Below are 19,247 nucleotides of genomic sequence, written 5' to 3'. Positions count from 1 at the left end.
GGACTCTTGATCCTGGCCATAACGACACGGTAAGCATTGTCCCAGGGGTTAGCGTCTACTTCTCTGCACAGCTCCTTTTAGCAGATGGACTTGCTTAGCACTATCTCACGTTTAAAAGCCGCCCTGGCCGCCCGGAATGTTACCTTACACTCTTCTCTGACTGCCTCAGATCTTGCTCTCTGAACGCGTCTTCTGGCTTTTAGGCAAGTAGCCCGGAGGATGCTTAGCCTTTCGTTCCACCAGCACGCCGGACGCCGGTAGTTTCATGGCTCCATTTTCCCCGGCATTGTTATATTGCATGTCCTAGCTATTGTTTCCGACAGCTCATCGGCACTCGGAATTGGAGTGGCGCTGTCAGCACGAAGTGCTTCCACAAAAAGGTCCTTGTCGAATTCCTTTATTTTCCGGTTGTATTGCTCTGGTGTCCACCGTGGAGGAGCATAACAGCTACACACGAATACGCCATTTATCCTGGCGAGCACGAAACCTTCGTGTGTGCTATCCACCACTTCTTGAACAGGGAAACCGCCCATCACTTGGATTACCGCCATCCCTGCACTATCCACCACCCGGTTACCGTTATCGGGAGGGACACGATACGGCTCTGCAATAATTGCAACGTCGCACTTCATTTCTGTTGTTGACTGCCACAATAGTTGCTGTGCAATGTCACAATGATTGAGATTGAGCTGGGTAACCTCAATCATTGTTGGCCTGCTTTCGCCTTTTTGTACTCTGGGAATGTGGTCTTTTCCGCCCTCATTTGTGCAGAGCAAGCACTTCGGTTGCTTTGTGCAGTCTCTAGCAATGTGTCCCTTCTCCCCACATTTTCTGCACAGATCAGATCTGTCCGGGCCTCTACAGTTTCTTACCTGATGGCCGAAACCCAGGAACCTGAAACACCTCTTCATTTGTTTAGTGGCTCCAGGGATCAATCGCAACGAGCACACCGACCACCCGATTTCGATCTTACCGGTCGACATAAACTTGTTGGCTGCGGTTGGCGATAAGCGTATCACTGCTGTCCGTGTGCCACTGTACGCCTTCCTCAATCTTATTGATATCTGCTCTCTCTCTCTCCAGGTTTCCTTGCTCTATTAGCGCGCTTCTCACTTCGTCTTCCGTTGTGATCTCGTCCAGATTCCTGCACTCGATCACTGCTTCCTGAACTAATGCTCTCACATTCGCTTCTCCTCCCACCGCTTCTGCCACGAGTTCCCGGTAGGCCGAGCTCTTGATCAATGGATCTTTCTTCAGCTCGAACAGCATTTCGCCTTTCTGAGTATGCTCCTTCAGCTTGGGATCCTCTCTCACCCTTTTGAGGATCGCAGCGTACGGCACGCCTTCGTTTACTTTGACGATTAGAGCGTCTCCCCTCTGCTTCTGCTGGCGTGTCCGAAGGTCTTCTTTCTTCTTTTTCTTCTTTTCCTCCTTTTCTTTCTGTTTTTTCCTCCTCTCTTCTGCGGTTTCTACGGTACGCCATTCACTCTGCGCTTGTCGGCTTTTTCGCTGTCCTTCACCAACCTTCCTGGGCTTCTTCGGTTCCTCCTCCTCTCCTGGCGTTCCCCTTATTCTTTTCACAGAACGAGAATACCGGTCGCCCTTTGGTGTCTCATAGGCTTCTGCTTCTTCTATCGCTGTGGACTTCAGCGCCTTTTCGGCGTTTTCAGCTCGCTCTAGTAACGCCATATGTTCGCATTCGGCTGCTACTACGGCGGATTTGATGGTAATCACTAGATCTTTGATCTGTCCTTGCACGTTGCCCTTGCTTTTCACGAATTCGCAGGGTTCTTCAATTTTTTGCCTCAACTTCGTCACTTTAGATAACCTAGACTGCTGGTCTTCTTGGGTAACGCTTGGTTTCGGTGTGCGCACCTGAAATCCTAGCTTTCCTTGGCGTCCAGTTGGTTTGTCGCCGCTCGTGCTCTGTATGGACGCGCTAGGCTGCTCTCGCTGTTGCTGTTGTTGCGGTTGCACTTGCTGTTGCACTTGTTCTATACGCTGGCTCGGTGTCCTCGCTAGCCCACCTTTGGCGAACGGGTTCACCACAGTTGCTCCGTTAGAAATTTTCTTGTTTTTGTTGATTTTATCTTCTTGCATGCTTTTTAGGTCCCAACTCCAAGCCGCTCTCTACGCCCGTAATAAGTAGTCGCCTCACTCGACTCCATGGTTACCTTTGCGAGCAGTGAGGTCGCATGCAAGGGTTGACGCGGTCCTTCATGGGGTACTGCGTTCAGAGCCTGATCGGCGCTAGTCAGGAGCCTTCAACTGAGCCTACTTCCACCGGCAAAGGTGCCAGGTTTCGAACGTACTTGGAGACCTGCCAAAGTTTTATTGGGATCATTAACCCACTCGCCGTTTCGGGGAAGTGTCACCCATCCTTACTAGGGTAGTGGAATGGCGTGGCTGTCGATCCGTAGATAATTTCGATGAAATCCTTATTCACATCCGTGTGCTGCCGCCAGTATGCCGTAATTAGGATCTTACTGGTGTCAGTCCTAATGTGTCGGTTGGCACTCCCGTTGGGTAAGGGTGCTTTATGCTAAAGTCTTGGGTAAAACCTTAGCGGAAGCGGTACCGACTCGCTTCGTCGGAGCTGCATTCGGATTTATATGGGTTTTTCTAGAGGTTTGGCAGAGCCCAACATTGCCTTGCCCCACCATATCCTAGCAAGACTCCCCAACTCGCAGTAGGTGCGGGGGAGGGGGGGGGGGTTCGTTAAGCCCCTGAACTTCTGTCCTTCTGTCCCTACTGCCCCCAGGTAGAGGTAGAGGGAGAGGTAGAGGTAGAGGTACTCCTACGTAGCAGAAGGTAAGGGATTCTTCACATTTCCTTTCGATCATGTCCATATGAGCCTGTCTACTCCTAGTTTTCCGTTCTAAGTTTATAACTGATTCACTCTAGAATACCTATCCGTCTTTCAATTTCATTTGCTTTCGTTTCTCTTAGTCTTAAGTTTGCCGAAAATAGCCAACAAAATCGATACAGAATACTCTGACTTCTTCGCCTTCTGTGTCGTCTAGGCTCACCTTCTGAGTCTATTCCTAGTCGCATCAGGAGCACTTGCACCAAATTTGAAGGGAATCGGACAAATCTAGTTACCGGAACCAATGTACCTGAAGTTTGTATGGGATTTTTCGACGATTTACATGGAGAAAACCCGCTAGCTAGCATTGTCACCGCTAGGTGGCACTGTATGCGTCGTATTATGACAGTAAGTGAAAACAAGAAACCATTTTTGTGAAATAATAACTAGGTTTAGCTCAGCAGCTTGTTCAGAAGAATTATAGTAAATAATACAAGTCATGTTTTGGTTGGAACATTTTAGTTCAACATGTTGCCGCATAGAGGTCGCCAACATTAACTTTTCATAGAAGAGAGATCGAGTATCAAGATGTTTGGAACAATTACTGAAAAATGTAGAAGACACTCATAATCTCTCCGTTGAAAAGGTAGTGTTGGCGCTCTCTATGCGGTAACATGTGGAACTAAAACTTTCACGGATTAGACTATTTTTACAACAATTTGCTATACATATCCAATTAAAAATTCAACTGAACGGATTGTGAATTGATTCTTTTTACAGAACTCTTCTGCTCACCTCTAATCGGTAATGCTGTGTGCTCATGGTCAGATGTTCATCACACTACTATATTTTTCCTTAGTGGAGAACAATTTAGGTAGAAACTATTTTCCACTAGCTTTATGAGACGAAGTTTTTATCTAAATTTTTCTTCACTACGGAGAAATTATAATATTGTGCATGTTGCACCTTGCACTATTACGACTTCTTTAATTCTCATCAGCCTAATCAGAACTCATTTTCTTACGGGACATCACGCAGGACTAGAGGTTTACTCAGAAAAACGAAGTGTTTTCGTGTGTGTTTGGGCTAGCGTCCATCCGGCGCTAGCTTAGTTTTGTCACTAAGTTAGTGTCGGTTTCTGATGAGACGAAGTCGAAACGAAAATTCCCTAACTAATTCAAATGTTCTTCCTGGCCTTTTTCACTAGCGAGTCACCAAACCCGCGCTGAAGGTGTATTTAATTACCCATACATGGGGTGCTTGATGCTGTCTTCGCAGTTGAACAGTTTGGCAACCTTTTGTGGCGCAGGTGATGGTAAGTGGATTATTTTGTCCCGAAGCTCAAATTCTATAAGGCTCCTTAGGTTCTTAGAAGATTCATTCTCCATTGATCGCTACGATTCATAACACTGTGGTGTATGATTTCGATATTTCACCACTTTCTGTCACCTACGATTTCCGTAAAGCGCAGTATCGCAGATCTTTTTTCCACCATCGATAGGGAAAATATTTTGGACCTCGAAGATGTCGAATCCGCAGTTCAAACTTTTCCCAACGATCTGGCGTACGTTATTGACAGGTACGTTCCGAAGAAAGTTCACCATCGACAAACCGGCCCTCTTTGGCAAACGAGTACATTGCGACGGTTGAAGTCTATCAAGAGAGCTGCCCTGCGGAGGTTTACCAAGTATCGTACAACCATGCCTACAAACGAGCCAGTCAAAACTGTTTCTATCGATATCAGCAAAATATTCAGCGTAATCTCAAGTCGCATCCTGAACGTTTCGGGAAATATGTGAACGAGCAGCGCAAGGAATCTGGACTGCCGTCGTCTATGACTTTCAATGGTAACACAGCTTCCACATCACGAGTATATGTGCACTTTTTTCGGAAAAATTCGCGAATGTGTTCACAGATGAGGAATTAACTATTGAGCAAATCAAACTCGCCGTTAGCAGAGCTCCACTTGTGGGTCAAACTCTGGGTGCTATCGATGCCAATGCAACGATGATTACCAGAGCATCCTCTCGACTTAAGTCATCCTTCAATCCGGGACCCGACGGGTTCCCCTACATTTTTCTGATAAGGCACATCGAAGTTTTGGTTAATCCGCTTCTTCACATCTTTCGAACATCTGTTGACAGAGGTATTTTTCCATCTTGCTGGAAATCAGCGAACATGTTCCCAGTACATAAAAAGGGAAATAAGCGAGACGTCAATAACTACCCTGGAATAACTTTATTGAGTGCTGTCTCGAAGTTGTACGAGCTTGTGATTATGGAACCTCTTCAGGCTCACTGTAAGCAGTACCTAAGTGACGATCAACACGGCTTCACGTCTGGACGGTCAACTGCGTCTAACCTATTATGTTTAACATCCTTCATAACAGAGAGTATGGAACATCGCGCTTAAACCGACGTTGTTTACACTTACTTATCTGCCGCTTTTGATAAGATAAACCACGATATCGCAATAGCAAAAATGGAGAGATTTGGAATAAATGGTAGTATTTTTCAATGGTTTCAATCCTACCTCACTGACCGAGAGTTAGCGGTTGTCATAGGAGAATGCCAGGCCCCTACATTCACTTCTACATCTGGAAAAGGAAGCCACTTGGGACCGTTGATGTTTCTGATATACTTCAATGATGTACATCTAATTTTGAGGACTCCACGGATATCCTTCGCGGATGACCTCAAGGTTTTTCGCCTAATTCGTTCAATTGAAGATTGCAGAGTTCTCCAGCAGCAGCTTCAAGTCATTGCTGATTGGTGTAATACGAACCGCGTGTATGTAAACCCGAAGAAGTGCTCGGTAATATCTTTTTCACGGAAGAAGGATTCGATTTATTTTAATTACCGTCTACTAGAGACAGAAATCGAACGTGTCAGTCACGTGAAAGATCTGGGAGTGCTTCTGGATTCTCAACTTACGTTTAAACAACACGTCTCCTATGCAGTTGGTAAAGCGTCTCGAGCACTGAGATGCATATTCAGGATAGCCAAAAACTTTACGGATATTTACTGTCTCAAATCGCTGTACTACTCTTTATCCCGATCAATTCTAGAATATTGCCCTGAAGTGTGGAGCCCGAACTATAATAATGGCGTTGAAAGAATTGAGAGTGTGCAGCGTCGCTTTTTACGTTTCGCGCTCCGTAGATTACCGTGGAGAGATCCTGTCCGACTACCTAGTTATGAAAACCGATGTCAGCTGATTCAACTAGAGCCCCTACATGCTCGAAGAAATACCGCAAGAGCTTTGTTCATCGCTGACACTCTGCAAGGCCGTAGGGATGCCCCAGCTATTTTGGAACAAATTGACATAAACGTCGCACCTCGAGCACTACGTAACAACATTATGTTCCGATTGCCATTCCGACGCACAAATTATAGTATGTATGGAGCCATCACTGGTCTGCAACGAATTTTTAACCAGGCAGCCTCAGCATTTGATTTCAATGTTTCTCGACAAACTCTGCGTATACGTTTCTTCAGATTGTTTAATCAATTCGTTAACAACACTTGACCTTTTTATTCTTTGTTTGTAATTATTGTATGATTATTAGAAATAAGATTAGTATTTAGGCCAACATCATTGGGGCTTTGATATGCCTGTTGATGTATTAAACAAAATAAATAAATAAATAAATAAATAAATGCTTGTTTTCATCGATAAATTCACAAAAACAAATATTTGGCAAGGAATCTGTTCCTTCAGCAAGAACATACTCTTGTGCATTTTGTGAAAGAAAAGACCATGAATTTGGAAGTATTTAAAACAAGTTCCATTTCCATGAACTACAAGAACAACAACGACAAGGGAGTCCAATTTACACCGCCTAATATTTATTCATTTATTTATTTAATTAATTCATCTGACAACACAGTCTTAATGAATAAACGAAAATCTAATTATAGTAACGAAGATCGCGATATTTTCTGCGCGAATTTGTGCGACGGTTCTCCAAAGGCGAACAGATCCTCAACTGTGGCGAAATTTCGCATACATGCTGATATCGGTTCGTTGAATCCAAACACCGTGCGATGAAACGTTGGTTGAAGCAAGCCAGTGGAGCGTAGAGGTCGTTGCGAAGCGCGGAAGTTAATAAGGGATAGAATCTTTGGAGAGTCGATTTCGGCGTTGATCACCTTCGCCATAAACACTGCTTGTTGAATTTTCCTGCGTCGCTCTAATGGGTCGAGTCCGATCAGGCGGCATCGATCTTGGTACGGTGGCAGATCCAAAGGACTTCGCCAGGGAAGGTCTCGTAGAGCGAGCCGAACAAATCTTTTCTGCACACGTTCAATTCGTAGATTCCAAACAAGCTGATGAGGACTCCAAATCAGACTGGCATTTTCAAGTAGTGGGCGAACCAACGAACAGTATAACGCCTTCAAGCAGTGCGGATCCTTAAAGTCCCGGCCGATTTTGGAAATAAACCCGAGTTGTCGAGTAGCTTTCGAGATTAAAGCTGTGCGATGCAAATTGAAGGTTAGCTTATCATCCAATAAGACGCCAAAGTCGCTGACGTGGTCAACTCTATTGAGCCTTTGCCCCTCGATCTGGTAGTCGTAAAGTATAGGATTGACTATGCGGTGGAAAGTTATTATCTGACATTTAGTGATGTTAACAATGAGCCAATTTCTACGACACCAGCCGACGAATGTATCCAGAAGCTCTTGAAGCCGAACGCAGTCGTCGATATTGCGGACTACGAGGTACAACTTCAGGTCATCAGCGTAAACCAGTTTGCATCCAAAACCAAGTAGCAAAGTTGCGTCGTTGAAGAATAGCACAAACAGTAGTGGCCCCATGTTGCTGTCCTGTGGGACCCCAGATTTGTTCGTAAACTGAGAAGAGACACAATAGCCAAGCTGCACACGTAGAACTCTATCATGCATAGAAAAACATTAACCCTCAAAAAGGCAACCGGGTCTCAGAGGCCCGGCACGTTACAATTTTTTAGTTACAAAAAAAAATGTGTATGCAGTATAAGCTTGGGCATGGAAATTTTGATAAATAGCTTTGAAATCTATAACAAAAATAAAGAATTGTGAAATTTTCATCTATGGAGTGATGCGCAGCTATGTTTGAATTTTTTACATGCACAAAAAGGCAAGCCGGGCCTGGCAGGCCCGGTGTGCATGCAATATTAACTAGGAATACCACGGGTTTTATACATTAATATTTATCTGAAAAAAAAAAACATTTTGATGAGTTCATCTTCATATTAGCAGGAATTTTTTTCATGTTTTGATTGATTTTATCTTTTTACCTTTTCTTATAAGAAAAAAATCTTGAAAGTTTGAGCGAATTCTATACATTTCTTTTATAAGAAATGTAAAAACAGCATACGATAATCACGTGTGTCATATTTGTTTGGGTAAATACTTTTATTTCACCCACTGTGGTCTACTTGACAATTATTTGGATACAACATTACCTAACTCTGTCGTTATTGTCTATTTTTGTTGCCCATTCTTTGTGTTATAGTTGTCGTAATTATTCAAATTGTAGGATCTAAAAGCAACAAAAAATTGAAATGGCTATAAGAACGATATGCCCCATGTTTTCAATCGTCTCAAAGAATCTGAAATAATGGAAGAAATTCGAGCAAATTCAACAACAGACGATTCCGAAACTGATTTGCAAAGCTAGGAACAAGATGTGAATGATATTGCTTCCGACGATGAATCTGATGCAGAAAAATATGAATATGTATTCCGGTTATGCATCAGAAGAAATTAATAGCAACCCAGAGACATTTATTGGTCGTGTTCAAACGAAATAGAGCTCAGAACCAATCGATAGTCGACGTGATCTTCCGAGTACTCACCTTTTGGAAAAAATTTGACCTTTTTACATCCATCGCCTTATACGCTGAAATCGGGATTTGCTGCGTGTTCGTACTCATCATCCTTTAATTCCGGAACCGGAAGTCGGATCAATTAGAAATTCAACAGCAGCTAATGGGAATGCTGTACCTTTCATTTGAAACCAAGTTTGTAAAAATCGATAAAGAATTCGCTGAGAAATAGGTATGACATTATCTTAGGAACTTGGTAAGTTCCCCCGGGGCATCAAGAACCGCCATAGCTGGCCAATGTGGTCGAAGTGCCTTCGGTAGGTCATTAATGATCTAGACATGCAAAGCCAAGTAATGTTGCTCATATTTTAATATATATTGCATCATTTGGACATCATGGTGGTATCAGTTTCTATGGAAATTTGCTGTGTGATTGTACTCTTCAACACGTAACTCCAGAACCGAAAGTCGAATCAATAAAAAAAATCAATAGCGACCGATGGGAAAGCTGCACCTTTCATTTGAGACTAAATTTGTACAAATCGGTCCAGCCACCTCAGAGAAAAATCGGTGAGATTGTTTGCCACATACATACATCCATACATACAAACACACATACAGACATTTTACGATCTCGACGAACTGAGTCGAATGGTATAAGAGATTTGGCCCTGCGGGTATCGGTTAAAAAGTCGAAATTTCGACCGATTGCATAACCTTTCTATATGAAAACGGCAAAAAGGAGTTTGAATTTAGACGGGCCTGAGAGGCCCGGCTTGCCCTTTAATATTAGGATTTTAGCTTGCCTTCACAAGGGTTAACCAAGGCCGTGACTAAATGAAGGTAAAAATAGTTTCTCTTTGAACGTCTTGGTGGAATGCTGAAAAATAAAAATATAAAAAAGAAATGTTTTCCTTTTAATTCCACCACGTATTTATTAAATTGAACATATACGGACTTTGTCGATGTCTTGGCGACTTCTTTAGTGATTGTATAGTCCAGTTTACAAGAAATAGTAGCAGTATAGCAGTTATGGTAGTTTTATATGGAATAGGTAGTAAACTAGGTATAAATTTTGAGCTAATATAGACATATTAGCTATTAACGCTAAAAACGCAAAAAAGGAGGTCTCTCCGTTTTCTGTTACTTGTTGCGACGGTTTGGGTAGAAATTTGAGAAAGCCATAAATATCCGTTGCCATGGTCCCTATTCAGCAGAATAGACGGGTCTTGTTTATGTATTTCTATACTTTCAGCTACATCCAGTTTCCAGCGGCATTCTACGACAAATCTCAAACCCCTGGAAAAAGGATGTAGCTGAAAGTATAGAAAGTATGTAACAAGATTGAAGCTATAAATGAAATAACGGGCCCTATTCTCACAGTCACGTCACCTAGTGACTAGAACAAGATTTCCATCTAGTCACCAAGTGACGTGACTGTGAGAATAGGGCCCAACATTTTATTTCAGTATATAGAATCTGCCAAGATTTAGGTGTAGGTAAAAATAAAAAATAGAGATGTCGAGTCTTTATACCAGAGACTCAGCGTCTTTAGCTGTCACTATCTGTATAAATACCTTTTGATTATTCTGTATTTTTGGTACCCGTACCATCACCTTCGGACGAACTCTCGCAGGAAATTTAATTCGCAAACTGCAAAGAGTATTTCAAAAAGTGTTAATAACACACATAAGATTTTCCTCTGCTTTTTGATATTATCCGACCAGCAGTACAGTCGTTATGTTTAAATGGCCCAGTCACTATTTTGAAATGGAAGAGTCACTATGTTGAATTGGCGATTAAAAGAGATCTCGCCGAACAAAATGCAATTTTGTGGTTGAAATATTTGTTTTGGTGTTGAACGGGTGTCTGGTAGGTGCATCTAATTTTAGAATGGTGCACCAATTTGCATCGATTGTTCAATGCTATCCACCGATTAGTTATTTCCCGGTCAGTCTTGAATGAACCGCATGAGCAAAAATAATTTAATGCAGTTTTATTTCTTAGAATTGACTAAATCCATTTTCCCAATCTTTGTCTTAGATAGAATGAATGTTATTTCCATTGATTACTATTGAGTTTCATTTGCATCGAATTTCCAGTTCCGGAGCTATTTGGTCGAAGATTAAGGTCATACACGTATCACCCATATAAACCGGTATCACCATATCTTAATGATCAGAATTCAGGAACTAGAACAATATCATTTCCTTGATGGGAAGAGATTAGTGAAACAGTAACGGCAAATAAATAATTTCATGGCACGCTTCGCTGGTCCTATACTTTGAATTGTCAAAATCGGCGCCGGACACATCCTTATAATCATCGGTGAATGAAAGGAAGGTTAGTGTAGCAATAGTTGTTACCGTGTATACCACTGTATCTCTACGTTTGTTTCGGCAGGAGTTGATAAAATTAATTGTCACTTCAGCCACACTCATATGTGATTCGTTGCTTGAAAAAGCATGTGATTTTAATTGTTGCGTCTGGTTGAAACGTGTTAAGAAATTAGAATAGCAGACGTCTTGTTAGCAACAAATTGAATATGGGTATGGCTCACGCAAAATATAGTTATATTGTTTAGACGCGAAGTGTTCTAAACCGTCAGTATTGTTTGCAAATAATTCACCATTTCTGCTTTCGGAGACACGTTTTTCAGTTTTTTATGCATTTAAAACAACTATTAACCTTGAATGGTAGGTAAGAACTCCTGCAGGAAATTTAATTCGCCAACTGCAAAGAGTGTATCAAAAAAAAGCAAATTCTCCATTAGAGTCATTGCTAAGAGTACGTATTATAAGACGCAAAATGTGCTAATAAATATCAGACAACGCCGCTCTGTTCAATTGGTGATCGTCCCGATTGGCGGCCAATATCCTCGTAAGCGATCTCGCCAAACAAATCAATTTTGTGGTTGCATTTTTGCGCTCAATGCGTCGTGGCGTAGGTAGGTGCATCTAATTTTAAAACAGTGCATCGATAGTTCAACACTTTCACTAATTGCTTGAATGAAAACGAATCATGGTTTCCTCTATTAAAAGAGTAGTTGAGATAATTGCAATTCAAAGATTTTTTATAGATATACAGAATGGGAAAATAATCCGGTCAAAATCATTCCGGCTTGAACCTTCGTTCGAACCGGTCACAGATCTTGATTGCTCCTGGTTTACCTAGAGTTTTCAGTCCATTTCAAGACTAAAACATTTTTCAAGAATGATTCAGCCCTAAGAAATATTTAATCCTTCCAACATGTCTGGGTCGTCCAAGAAAGGCCGTGTGCCAATTATATTAAAAATAAGCTGAAAAAGTAACTTCTCCACCCGAAAGTCCAGTTGATTGCAGCAACTCATTCGATGTTTTATCCGAATTTCGAGTTACAGCGGAGGACTGATTTGGCCACAAAGGACTACTCCAGTATCATACGAAGAAGTTATCTAAATTTTATTCATATGATTTCAAAGCAGACAGCCTGGTCAAGGCTGTCTTGAAAGGGGTACCGCAAGGAATTCTCCAGGAGCTTTATTTAATTCATTTTAATCGTAAGGAGGTTAATAATTTGAAAGTACGTTTTATCTTCGACGTGCGAGTAAAGTGCGAACATTATAGACGACACGGGGGCAGAAATCAAAATATGTCCCAGTGCCGTAGATGCAAAAGGCACAACAAATTGGACTACAAATGTATGATTTGAGGTGATAAATCGCACACCAAAGATATTTGTCCGGTAAGATAAAACAACAAAAAATTTCAAATGCGTAACGAAAACCATGAATCGAATTTTTGGGCATGTCCTATTCGAGAAAAAAATATAGTCTCGTGCAAAGCATCAAAAACAACAAATAAAATTTTTCCTTTTTCTTCAGGTATACTCAGCCCGGGGACAACTTGACAGCTCCCATATATTGAACTCATAAGCAAATTTTGTGGTGATTTGGTGATGTCATGGCGGCTGGAATGGAACAAAATTTAAAAAAGGCGCATCCCATCTGTTATTTTCTATAGCTGTAAAAAATGAACAATTTAAGCATTTCTATCACCAAATTTATTTCGCTGTTCAAATTTAAAACTGTCCATACCTTAACAGAAACATAGATTCCATTTTGGATCTAAAAATCCAAGAAAAATAAATCGATTTTCAGAAATACAAGAAGATGGCTTTCAAAATCGAGCCACTTCCACTTATGTTGAAATTTCCGAAAATCTTCGAGATCGAACCGACATGAAATACTCCGGTGTTCAATTGGTTTTCTGTCGGGCTGGAGCTGAGTAATATGCGAAATGAATTCTGAAGGAATCCGTACCAAAACCATCGCAAAATCTTTTGGACAGAATTATTGCAAAAGTCGAATAAAACTCTGGCAAGAGTCGAACATAATTGTAATTCCTGGCAGCATTCTAAAACCGGGCACTACCAGAATTCTGGTAAAAGCGCTCAAATTCTATCCAAACCCAATTTTGCTAACTGTGTAGAAAATCCTACATATTTCGTTTATATTCCCAAACAAAATTATAGAATTCTTGACGTTCTTAATTAATTTGAAACAAGATGTCATATGTTCACGAATTGTTAGGCTTGGTGATTTACTTTCATTGGCCAAAATGATTTTCATTCATATTTCTCGGGCAAAAAGCACAAATGATTACACACTTCACACAACAATAAAACAAAAAAAACAACGACTTCCAGTTAAATTTATAATAAGATTTATGTACCTTGCTGACAGTTTCCAGTTAGGGATAAGTTTATTCTCTAATAATTGTTTTCTTTATCCACATTTTGCAATACGCTTTTTCTAAATGTTGTTCTTGCTGCATTGACGACGTTCATAACACACGTTACGAAACACGCTTTTCTCTTGAAACTATTTCGTTTCGTTGTTCGTGGTACTCGTACGGAGAAGGCATACTAGCGCCACCATAAAATTAGTGGTACACATATGAAACAAGCACTATCTGTCAAGTTGCCCCCGGGCTGGGTATACTTCAAGAAAACAAGTCCAAACATGTTAATCCGCTTCAAAATAGAATAACAACTTCTCTACCTATACAAGAATCTTCTACCTCGGTCTCACCATCATACAATGGTGTGTCATCTTATGCTTCAGTGGTAGGTAACACGGCTGAAATAACGGCTACCACGCCTCCAACTTCGCTTGTACACAACACTTATTTCACTCCAATTGATCTAGGTAGCGTAGCAGGAGAAAAATTGAATTTATTGCAAGAATCAATGCTACAGCTGATGATTGCAATGTTAAATTTTACCTCCATGAGGCTTTTCAAACCGGGCGGGAATTTGCTAATTACAATGAATTTAAAGTTTAATAATGACTTAAAATAATCATTTAAATTTATTGGAATGCTCGTTCATTAAAAACGTGCGAAGACGAATTTTTCAACTTCTTGAGGATACTTAATGTGCATATAGCCGTTCTGGCTGAATCTTTTTTAAACCAAATATTAAATTGAAGAGTAACTCTAATTTTTTATTCATCGATTTGATCGAATTATTGGATTCGGCGGGCGAAGGAATCGCAATAGCGGTTAATCGCAGGATCAAACATCGCGTCTCACCATCTTTCCACACAAAGGTGGTCGAGAGTTTGGGTATTGAGGTTTAAACCGATCTTGGTATCATTTTTATTGCTGCAGCGTATTTGCCTTTTTAGTGCACTGGCGAGCAAATCGATTTCTTGAAAGGAGACTTACATAAACTTACAAGAATTCGGTCGAAAATAATCAATGATTTTAATGCTAAACATCGATCCTGGAATAATGCTCAAAGTAATTCCTATGGTAAACTACTTTTTAATGATTGCTCTGCTGGTTATTATTCAATTTTGTTCCCGAAAGGACCTACGTACTATTCGTCTGTAAGGAATCCATCAACAATTGATTTGGTTTTGACAGATCAAAGTTACATTTGTAGCGTATTGATTACCCAAGTTGACTTTGATTCTGATCACCTTCCCGTAACTATTTCACTTTCTCAAGAAGCTGTTCCCTATCCCATTAGCTCAGTGTTTAATTATCACAAAGTGAATTGGGAAAGGTACAAAACTCATATTGAGAATAATTTTAATCGTGATCATGATTTACATAATAAAGCTGGAATTTATACGGCATTACAAAATTTAAGTGATTTTATAGTAGGTGCTAGAAATTTATCAGAATTGTGAATCTAATAAGCTACCCGTTAAAGTAGGCGTCCCTCAAGGGTTAAGCGTCGCACCAATCCTATACGATATTTTTGATCTTCCAAATCTACACGCAGGCTGTAAAAATTCACCTTTCTGTGATGTTAGTAGCATCTCTGCCACAGGTAGGAGTCTTTGAATTAGCTGCTGTCGATTGCAACGAAGTTTGAATATTTTCAACGATTACCTTAAAAATTGAAAAATTTGCACTAATGCGGTAAAAACATAATTGATTGTGTTTGCGCATAAGCCAAGAGCTTCTTCTCTTAAACCAAGTCATAACTATATTATTAAATTTAATCACATCACATTGAAGGAATCCAAACAATATGCAACAAATATATAAAAAAATTACCCTCTTTTAAACCGGAACTCTAGGCTCTGCCTAAAGAGCAAACTATTAATTTATAAACAAATATTTAGACCCGCAATGCTATATGCAGTGTCAATTTGTGCAAGTTGTGGTGCTACTAGGAAGAAAACGCTTTAAAGTTTCTAGAACAAAATTCTGAAAATGATTTTGAAGCGTCCTCCTAGATTTAGTACAAACGAGTTGCACAGACTAGCAAACATAGTAACATTAGAGCATCGACACTCTGCCCACAGATCACTATTTCATCGTTTCGGACAGCCTCAGTTCTATCGAGGCTCTTCGTGCGGTGAAGCCCAAAAAGCAATTCCCGTATTTTCTGGGGAAGATACAGGAGTCCTTGTGTACGTTATCTGAAAAATCTTATCAGATTACCTTTGTTTGGGTCCCTTCTCATTGCTCTATCCCGGGCAATGAAAAGGCCGACTCATTAGCAAAGGTGGGCGCATTAAATGGTGACATATACGAAAGACCAATCTGCTTCAACGAATTTTTTAGTATTTGTCGTCAGAGGACGCTCAACAGTTGGCAAACCTCGTGGAGCAATGGGGAACTTGGACGATGGCTACATTCCATTATCCCAAAGGTATCAACGAAGCCTTGGTTCGGGGGGATGGATGTGGGTCGGGATTTTATTCGTGAAATGTCCCGATTTACGTCCAATCACTACACCATGGATGCGCATTTGCGGCGTATTGGGCTTGCGGAAAGTAGTCTGTGCGCTTGTGATGAGGGCTATCACGACATCGAGCACGTTGTCTGGGTATGCGCCGGGTATTGTGACGCCAGTTCTCAGTTAAAGGATTCCCTTCGGGCCCAAGGTAGACCACCCAATGTCCCAGTCCGAGATATGCTGGCAAATCGTGATTTCCCCTATATGTCCCTCATTTATACTTTCATAAAAACGATAAATATCCCAATTTAGCCCCTCTCTTTTTATTTCTCGTTTTTAGAGTTTCCTCCTGCCTTGTGGAACCGATCAGCTCCAGAGTGCCACTATGTAACCGCCGTCGCCCTTACTACGCCTGCATAGAAGGAAACTGAAGCGAGAGCGACTCGAGGTCCGATGACTTTTGAAGGATTCCCCGCGGGTCCGAAGAATACCATCCGCCAATCCGGTACTCGACGACTTACTAGACTGAGGCGCAAATTTGTTTTGCTGATTTTAAGATATCCAAAATGTAAAAACAAAAGAATTTGGCACCGCCAAGCTAACGCATTTGTGCCTATCAAATAAACGAAATGAATAGAAAAAATAGTAACATTAGAAGTTATGACAAGCAGTATTATAAGAAATTGGCGACAAAAATCGTTGCAATCACCAATTGCATAGTTATAGTTTTTTAACTTAGTTTATGAGATTTGTTTAGCTCCTTATTTACATAATAAGTAGGTTTAAAACTTCCCACTGCAAAAATCTGCGTAAACATATTATATCTTAATAATAATTAGCCGAATCATGTAAATAATAGGGATGAAAAGTCATGACTTGCAGCTGAACATCCAATATACTTAATTGGAAATGTAATGTAATCTATCTATCTATCTATATATATATATATATATATATATATATATATATATATATATATATATATATATATATATATATATATATATATATATATATATATATATATATATATATATATATATATATATATATATATATATATATATATATATATATATATATATATATATATATATATATATATATATATATATATATATATATATATATATATATATATATATATATATATATATATATATATATATATATATATATATATATATATATATATATATATATATATATATATATATATATATATATATATATATATATATATGTCAAAATTGTTTGTGTGCTATTGATTGAGGATTATCCTCCCACCAGATGGTGCTTCGGAACAAATTGTGTTTTCCTCCTATTTCGTTGAAAGTCGCAGCAACGCGCGATGGGTACTAGCTAGTATATATAAAAAACTATTAACCTTGAATGGTCGGTAAGAACTCCTGCAGGAAATTTAATTCGCCAACTGCAAAGAGTGTATCAAAAATATCAAGTGCTCCTTAGTCATTGCTAAGGGCACGTATAGTAAGACGCAAAATTTGCTAATAAATATTAGACAACATAAAAGACCACCACCGCCGCTCTGTTCAATTGGTGATCCGTCCCAATTGGCGGTCAATATCCTTGAAATTCGTGGTTGCATTTTTGCGCTCAATGCGGCGTGGTGTAGGTAGGTGCATCTAATTTTAAAACGGTTGTGAAGTGCACCAATTTGCATCGATAGTTAAACACTTTTCAACCGTTCGGTAATTGCTTGAATGAACTGAAAGCAAACATAAATCGACTGGCTGAAAGATGCAACGAAAAAATCTTTTGCTTTTTTAGAAAGAGTAGTAGAGAATGGGAAAATAATCAACATACATGAGGATGTAAAGTAGACTCAGTAACCGTTGAAAAAAAGCTAATTTAAAAAAAGTCAGATGAAATCCATCAGTTTTTAGGCAGATTTCAGGACGAACAGTCAAAAATGCTCTGAGTTCAGTAACAAAGAAACATTCTTGTTGGGCACTGTCTGCGTGACCTAGACGATGTATTGAAATGCAGCAAACTTTCAAGAATCCTCACGTCTCGACAAAGCGAATTTGGGAACAAAACGCACAGCATGCTGTGATGAGCACATAAAAAATCGTGCAGACAACACAAATGTATGTGGATAGCTTTATTTCCGATGTAGTACTTAATATAGATATAAAAATTCTTGGAATCGTTTGTCTAATGTGTTGGTTAGTACATATCCCGCCTGTTTTTTGTTTTGTAAACGGCCAATAGCATACAACTTTCAAAAAAAAGGGAGATATGTCTTTATAGTATAACCGCTAGTGAAGGTAGGATAACTAACCGCAATTAATTTAACTGATTTTATTTTGTTGAAACGAAAGATTATGAAAAATGCCTTATGTGTATCTAATTCCAAAGATTTATTACTCTTTGTAGTATCAGAAAGTCTAGCAGACTGCTTACCCAATTTCGCTTATTAGTACTGATCATAATTCGCGAACTAACGCTGACCTAGAAACGCTGACTCAATGAAATCGAGTTGTCGAGTCGAGCGGATTAGTTTCGCTTTTGAGAGCCTATCGTCTCTATTTGGTTTTCAATTCTGCCTGATGCCTCTAGCAGTGATGCGAATTTTTATTTTCAATTGCCAACTTTCAGTTAGATCTTCCGCTACTACAGACACTTCATACACAGACTAGCGAAGTTTCAAAAAATGCAGCCAAACGAGCATCAGGGTATTGTGAGGGGAAGTAAAGAGGGAAGCCCATGCAAAGCTTACGGGATCTTCCGTGATGCCGGTAAATTTTCATGGTTGCTAGTTTTACTGATTTGGTCTCCGCCAGTCTGTGTGTAAATAAGGGTCTGTAACCAGAATCAAGATAAAAATCAAAACCTCCTTCAATCATTCACTTTCAAGCCTTTATTTCACTATATATTCACTATATATTTGATATGTTTAGTATTTTCAAGCGCACATAGTGTAAAGCAGGTTTACTAAAATGCAAATCGTATGTTTAATTGTAGGCTTGCGAACCCATCTACCGATAAATCCGAGATTTCGAGATGTTGTTTTCGACTACAGTCGTGATTCGCTGGTTGGACACTCTTCAACTGGACCGCTTTTTAGTTGGACCTCCGCTAGTTAGACCATTATCCAACTAAAAAGCATCTGAATGTCAAAATCTCATGTCAAATTTACTTTGACAATCTATTGAACAATCTTTTGCACTACTAACGTTTTCTTTGGAGAGTTTTTGACATTTGTCAGTCGGTCCAAGTAGCGAAGTAAATTCGTTAGTTGGACAGAGCCTGTGGCCCAACCAGTGAATCACGACTGTATATTGGTAGGATCGGATAGGATTTTTCTTGGCCAGAATGTTAAAATTTTTATTATCAAAAAACGATTTTTTTTGGAAAAACCCATTTAAACGAAAAAAAGTGTTTCTTTGAAATTAAACAAAAAACATAAAACATAAACCGCTCTAGAA

This window comes from Topomyia yanbarensis, chromosome 3 (genome assembly GCF_030247195.1).
Source record: "Topomyia yanbarensis strain Yona2022 chromosome 3, ASM3024719v1, whole genome shotgun sequence".
Lineage (NCBI taxonomy): Eukaryota > Metazoa > Arthropoda > Insecta > Diptera > Culicidae > Topomyia > Topomyia yanbarensis.
Note: the sequence above shows the minus strand (reverse complement) of the source record.